The 7,847-nt window shown below is 36.2% G+C and overlaps 1 pseudogene; it reads left to right on the top strand.

Moving 5' to 3' along the window:
• The first annotated feature begins 2,625 nt into the window (after positions 1–2,625).
• Positions 2,626–3,239, top strand: LOC134382755 (high mobility group protein B1-like; annotated as a pseudogene).
• Positions 3,240–7,847: the final 4,608 nt, after the last annotated feature.

The following is a 7,847-nucleotide window of genomic DNA, read 5'->3' on the forward strand; positions in this document are numbered from 1 at the left end:
TCCCTGGGCCAACACAGTCCCGTGGGCTCTGAGTAGTTCCTGCCACTGGGTGCAAAGCCACAGGGGCAGTGCGAATTCCCCTATGGGTTGGGCTTCTTGCCCATGGGGCTGTGCTCACTTAACTCTTTTCCGCAGGCCGAGATTCCTCCTTGGTCCTTGCTGCTCATGGATGGGAGATGGGGTGGTGGTGGCCAGGAATTTTCCTCTCTTCTTTATTTGGCTATCCTGAGTTTCTGTACTCACCAGCATCTCTGTGGCTCCTTTGATGTGTTGCAGCTCTTTCCCTTCAACTTTTTTTTTGGTCAAGTGTAGTTACAGATTAGATGTATTCTCTCTGTGGGAGAGATGAGCTATATATCCTTTTATTCAGCTATCTTGCTCTGCCCACTGCAGAGTAATGGCTCTTTGGTGGAAGATGTACCTAGAATTCTGGCAATGTCCTATTTCTTGGTCTGTACACTAAGTACACTGGTTGGAAAATTAATACAAGCTATCCGTTTAGGAATCATAGACTTTTCTGAATAAGTACCATGTAGGAAAAAATCTACTCTAAACTCTCAGAGATTAGTTTGTGTCTAATCGGTGGCATTTTACCTTTACCCTTAGATGTCTTTGCTTAGGGACAAAGAATAGAAACGAAAAACATCAGCTAAGGGACAGAAAAACTAAGTAAGGATTATGGCAGTTGTGAAAATATGTGTGTGTGTGTTTGTGTGTATGTATGCATGTATATTATGTATAGTGTATATATAGCATATATATTACATATAATATATCTATATCTACATTCTATCTAACTATCTAGAGAGAAAGTTAAGGCCCATAGGGAAGGATTCTGTACAATACATTAGCTTTCCCCTAGCTTTCAGTAGGGCTATCCCCTATGAGTATGTGTCAACTAGCAATAAACCAGGCCTAACAAAGATTTAAAACCAGCTCTAAATCAGCTTGATCCCAGACTGGATTAAGTTGATTCATCCTTTATCAGTTTGAAACAATCATAAGTAAACCCTCTTTGGAGGTACATAATATCATCCAGAGTGATACCCTTTTTTATACATGATAGTCACCATTTAATTAATTTACCAGGTATAGCATGAGGTAATAAGACTTAACAACTGAAAAACAGGGAAAATGATCTCAATATAAACAGATCCAGAGATGATCCAGATACGAGAGCTCTCAGACATGGATTTATAATATCAGTAATTTATATCTTCAAGAGAATATATGACAGAGTATAGAATTTCAACATAGAAGAGATGTCTACAAAAAAGAACAAGACAGAACTTTTAGAAATAAAAAATAGAGTAATTGAAATGAACTTATACATGTGTTTAATATCAGTTTAAACAGAGCTGCAGAGAATATCACTGAACTGGATTAAAGAACAATAGAAAATATCCAGGTTGAAGGAAGCATAAAGAATAAAACAAAACAAACTAACCAAACAAACAAAAAGCCCCAGAAAATACAGAAGAGTATATGAGATAAGTGGATCATGGTGAAAAATATGTGGTAGGAGTTTCAGGGTAAAAGTTGAGAGAACAGGGGAAATTCAATATTTGCAGGGATATGGCTAAGAATCTTTAATGAATTGAAAGAGATCAAACCACATGATTAAGCAGTGCTGTAAATATCAAATGAGATAAATAGAAAGGGAGCCTAAGAAAATCAGAGTAAAACTATTGAGTCCAAAGACAAATAAAAAAGAAAAAAAAGACCTTTTTTCTCTGTCTACTACTAATTGAAGTAGACAGAGAAAAATAAAACATTCTATCTTCAAAGAAGAATAGGACTGACAGTTGATTGAGTTTTCTATAGAAATGACTGAAACCAAAGATGAGAAAAATAACAGTTTTAACATTCTTAAAGAAAATAATAATTAGCCTATTGTTCTTTACCCAGTGAAAATATTTCTTAGAAAATAAGTCCAAATTAAAATATTTTCGGATATACAAAATTTAAGAAAATGATGCTATTAGATTTCAAAACTTACTTAAAAGCTGTAGGTACAATACTGGCATTGGCATAAAGATAAACACATAGACCAATGGAACACAATAAAGCATACAGAAACGCATCACACCTATTACAGTCAGTTGATTTATGATGCTACCAAGGGAATGTCATACCAAGGGGGCGATACTATGTATTGGAAAAGGTTGGCCTTTCAAATAAATGGAGCTGGGTCAACAGTATACCAGTATGGAAAAAAATATTTCTTGACATCATGATACACAAAATTTAATTCCAACTGGATTGTAGGTATAAATAAAACAATAAAGCTTCTAGAAGGTAATATAAGTAAATATTTTCAAGACTCAAGTTAAGCAAATTTACTTATAGGTAAAACAAAAAACACTAAAAAGAATGATAAATTGGATAAATTAAAAATAAATAATTTCTATCCATTCAAAAATGCCATTAAGAGAGTGAAAAAAAAAATGCTGCAAAGTAAAGGATATTGGTATCACAGATATCCAGAAAGAGCTTAAGAACAAAACATATAAAGAAATCCTACAAGTCAATAAGTAATTCAATAGAGAGAGACAGCACCAGGGCATGTAGGGGCTGGACGGGCACTGGGATACTCTGTGCCTCCCTGAGGAAAAATAACTAAACATGGGCAAAGGAGAACCTAAGAAGCCAAGAGGCAAAATGTTACCTTATGCATTCTTTGTGCAAACTTGTCAGGAATAGCACAAGAAGAAGCACCCAGATGCTTCAGTCAGCTTCTCAGAGGTTTCTAAGCAGTGCTTAGACAGGTGGAAAACCATGTCTGCTAAAGAGAAAGGAACATTTGAAGACATGGCAAAGGCAGACAAGGCCCGTTATGAAAGAGAAATGAAAGCCTATATCCCTCCTACAGGGGAAGCAAAAAAGAAGTTCAAGGATCCCAACGCACCCAAGAGGCCTCCTTCGGCCTTTTTCTTGTTCTGTTCTGGATATCACTCCTAAATCAAAGGAACATCCCAGCCTATCCATTGGCCATGTTGCAAAGAAACTGGGAGAGATGTGGACAACACTGTGGCAGATGACAAGCAGCCTTACGCAAAGGAGGCTGCTCAGCTGAAGGAAAAATATGAAAAGGACATTGCTGCACACCGAGCTAAAGGAAAGCCTGATGCAGCAAAAAAGGGAGATGTCAAGGCTGAAAAAAGCAAGAAAAAGAAGAGGAGGAAGACAAGGAGGATGAAGAGGATGTGGAGGAAGAAGAAGATGATGATGATGAATAAGTTGGTTCCAGCGCAGTTTTTTTTTCTTGTCTATAAAGTATTTAACCCGCCTGTACACAACTCACTCCTTTAAAAGAAAATAATTGAAATGTAAGGCTGTGTAAGATTTGTTTTTAAACTGTACAGTGTCTTTTTTTGAATAGTAAACACACTACCAAATGTGTCTTTAGATAGCTCTGTCCGGGTGGTATTTTCAATAACCACTAACCTTGCCGGGTACAGTGCGGGGTTGTAAACTGGCATGGAAATTTAAAGCAGGTTCTTGTTGGTGCACAGCACAAATTAGTCATATATGGGAATGGTAGTTTTTTCTTCTTCAGTTGTCTCTGATGCAGCTTATATGAAATATCATTGTTCTGTTAACTGAATACCACTCTGTAATTAAGAAAAAAACAAGTTGGAGCTGTTCTGTTGACATTCTGAATGCTTCTAAGTAAATACAGTTTTTTTATTAGTAGGAAAAAAAAAAGAAATTCAATAGAGAAAGGAAAAGGACTTGAACAGGATTTTCACAAACTGAATATCAAAACCACATGTCTCAGCATCATTCTTTAACAAGGAAATGCAAAACAAAAACACCATTCTGAATTATACACTACATGCTAAACAAAATAGCTAAAATTTAAAAGACCATCAAGGCTCAATGCCAAGATTTCATGAAAATGTAGGGCATAAATTGGTGTGCTGATGAGGATAATAACTGGCACTATAACTTTGAAGAACTGGTGACATCAACCACAACTGAATATATCAGTACTCTTTCTTTTACATCAGACTCCCCTAAAAACATACTCAGAGATAATTCTCTTGCAAGAGGCTTATTTGGAGAAATGAGACAGAGAGTTAGGAAGGAAGCCAAAGAAGACAGTATAAATTGTCAAGCAAATTTCCAATGTGGACAACTAGAGTTTACTAGAAAACTTTGGGAGACAGTATAGAAGATGCACCAGGATTAAAGTCAGTCATTGTTTAAGGGCTACTACCGGAGGTGTTAATCCCCTGACTTCTAGCCTGCCATGTGTGTGTCACTGTGTGTATACATATGTGTGTGGAGGGGGGTGGGCAGCTGTTGAGCCAGCTCCAGTGACCAGAGAAAGTCCTCATGCAAAGGATAGAAATAGTGAGAATCATGTGGTTATGGGTGAAATACCAAGAGCTTCTGATCTACCCTATAACTCAGATAATCCATTTCTGGGTGTATATCTAACAAAAATGCAAGCATATGTGCATTAAAAACATGTACAAGCATATTCATAGCAACATTAATTGAACAGCCCCAGACTGGGAAAAACCCAAATGTCCATACTAGTAGCATAGATAATTCTATAAATATATCATATTATCCTAAAATATAATATAAGTAATGAGACTGAATGAACTACTGTCCTATGCGGCAACATGTATGACACTTGCAAATATACATTGCGGGAAAGATACCAGACAGAGAAGAATACATACTTATTTTGCATAGCTCCATTTTCATAAAGTCAAAATCAGGTCGAAGCCAGAGGCGGTGTTAGAAGTCAGGATAGTAGCAGTTACTTAAGAAAAGTAGTGACTGGTCAGGGACACCAGGTATCACTCCACAGTGTGTGGAATGTTCTGTCTCTTGATCAGAGTGGTGCTTTTATGAACGTGTTCTCTTTGTGAAAATTCATCGAGTTATGCACTTATGACTTCTGGCCTTTCTATGTGTGTTATGCAGCAATAAAAAGTTTATTTTGACAAACATAAACATAAGCCATTTAAGAACTAATGGCAACATTGATTTCACATTCTTCAGAAAGAGAAATTATGACTCTTGTCATAAAGTTAATGCTGCATCCTTTAATTATATTTTTAAGCAATTCTATTGGAAGGCATTGAAGAATTCAGCACCTCTGTCTGTGATTAGATGAGAATACTCTGGAGAAATGAAGAAGACATGCCAAATGTTAAATCTTCATTATCATATGTTCTCTTTTACAAGTTCCTAGCTTCAACTCTATTTTTATATTTCCTTTAACAGTTCCATAGTTCCAAACAACTATGGCTGGTTTTTGTGAAATCCATCTCATTATGAGACCAAAAGAAAATGTCTTTGTTTCTTCTGATCATTTCAGTTTTTAGGAATCCTTTGTGCAAATAACACCCCCCACATACCCTTTTTAAAGCATATTAAACTTTTCCTGGGATACTGATCTCTAGGCAGGTGTAGCTGTACTTCCCTACATTTTTATGGAAGCATAAAATATATTTTGTCCACTACCTTGTAAAAGAATATGACCTTCATTATTCTTCTGAGAGCAACCCTAGACAGGGTAAGCAGAATCATCCACACTGAAATATAAATGGAGACAGACCTTAAGTATTTTTAGAAATGTAGTGGAAGCCAACAGGAGCTGCTTTAGAAATGCAGATGAGAATTGCATTGCCAGAAGGCAGATGTTGTAAGAAAAAAAGCATGGGAATGTTGTATGATACCCTGCCAGAGGTTACATTTGTGATTTTTCTCTTTTCTGAGAAAGTGATAGAAAACCTCTTTAAGACTAGTAAAAATATTCTGTCATCACATTCTCCAACTCCTTGAGTTCATAGAGAGGTTTATAATAGTTACATATATAACTGTCACTTATCTTACGGTCAAGTATAGATTTTCATATTCCTTCCAGAACTGAATACTGTAAGGACTAAAGAGAGCTATGAAAAGGGAGTAAGCAAAGTAAGACAAAACCACAGACGAGAGAAGGTAAGTTGGAATCAACAGTTTGGATGTGTGGTCATATGAGAACAAGGATGACTTGTGAAGATTCATAAAAAAGTTATTTATCTTTAGCCAAGAAGAAAATTAAGCATGGAAAAGAATAAATAGTTATCAAGGACCTATGTGAAACTCCTTACTATCTAATCCTGTACAAATCTACCTGAAGGACAAAAATGTCTGTGCAACTACTGTAGCTTTACGGTTTGTGTCCCAACATAAGATAATGGTTGGCATTACCGAACATAAAATTATGTTCATTCTAAATGCCAGAAATTAAGACAGAAGAGAGAAAACAAATTCTACTGAAGAGACAGATAGAATGGAATTGAAGTGGGGAGAAGTTTGGCTTCAGGGGGTGACTTTGTTTGTTTGTTTGTTTGTTTATTTATTTATTTATTTATTCATTCATTCATTCATTTATTATTTTAACTTCTCAATATACATTGTAGTTGATTTTCTTGTCCCTTTACCCGTTCCTCTTCCCCCCTTCTCTCTCTCCCTTCCCTCCCCACTACATCATATCCATCATTTGTCTTAACAAGTTTAAGGAATTGTTGTGATTGTTGTGTCTTCTTCCTCCCTACCCTTTATTTATTTGTATTTTATTTTAATAAAAATTTATCGAATTTTCCACCTATGTTTTCATCTACAAGTATTTTGGGACATTTAAATATGCAACAATATCTCTTCTTCTCTCATTCTGACTCCAACTTACTTTAAATTTCTTTTTAAAGGAAAAGGGAAAAGTGAAATGAGAGCTTTACAATAGAGATGAGATATCAAAATTTACCAAAAAAAAAAAAATGAAGAAGATAAAAAGCAATTTGGGGCAAGTGGCCCTATAAAAGGAAAGACACCTTTTAACTTCTCCACTGGGCAATTCTGGGTACTACCAACTCGTGTGATGAAGATAAAAATCTAACCAGACAGCCTTAATGATCCTCTATGCTTAATGATCCCCTCAGATTACCTAAATTTAGGCAGGTTCTTCCTGACTATAAGCCCCTTACCACTCTTTATACAGAGCATTTACTGCATACAACTTGCATTTGTAACGTGCCCCGGATCCCTGGTGGGGTGCCAAGGGCCTCAGCCATGCCCCCCTTCCTTCCTCCTTTTCACACCCTATTTCTTTCCCCCTTCCCCTCCCACCTCCTCCTCAACTGCTCTGCAACAACATCTTAGAATGTAAAAAAAATAATATTAATAAACTTAAAAGAAAAACAGAAAACTTGCAATTGCAAATTCTTTCTCTGCCCCTTTTCTTGTAAATCTACAAACTAGGAGGGTCTTTCTAAAGGACTTGGGAGCCATCCATTTGAAATGTAATCACCAAGAAAGATAGCACCCCTACCTCCCAGACTCTTGTAGAGTAGGATCCTAACTTTGATGAGCACCAGAGGGGAAGTCAGAGAGCTAATTCTGCAAAGGCGTTTTGATTCTATAAACTAAACCAATTTCAGAAGTTGGTTCTTACAAGAAATCCAAACTTCCTCTATGATGCTGGCATCAATATTAGCAGCCTGTCTGCTGATCATAACTTTCATGTATGTGGAAAGAAGCTAGTCTCTGACCTTAGCTTGGCTTCCTTCATAATTCAGAGTTCAACCCTAATCTACCCTTCACTTACATTAAAAATCCTCAGAAACATTTATCTTCCTATAAGACAGCCAAGTGAACACAAAGATGGGGTTTGTTTTGTTCACAGTGATTTTCATATGATATACACTTAGTAATTATTTGTTGAGTAAATTAATGAATTCCAAAGTTGGGTATTCTCAGATTTGTTTTATAGCTTTGTCATTGGCTAACATAAATGTCAATTCCCTAAATTTTTCATTATTTAAAGTATTTCACTGCAGAAA

The sequence above is a fragment of the Cynocephalus volans genome, chromosome 7 (genome assembly GCF_027409185.1).
Source record: "Cynocephalus volans isolate mCynVol1 chromosome 7, mCynVol1.pri, whole genome shotgun sequence".
NCBI lineage: Eukaryota > Metazoa > Chordata > Mammalia > Dermoptera > Cynocephalidae > Cynocephalus > Cynocephalus volans.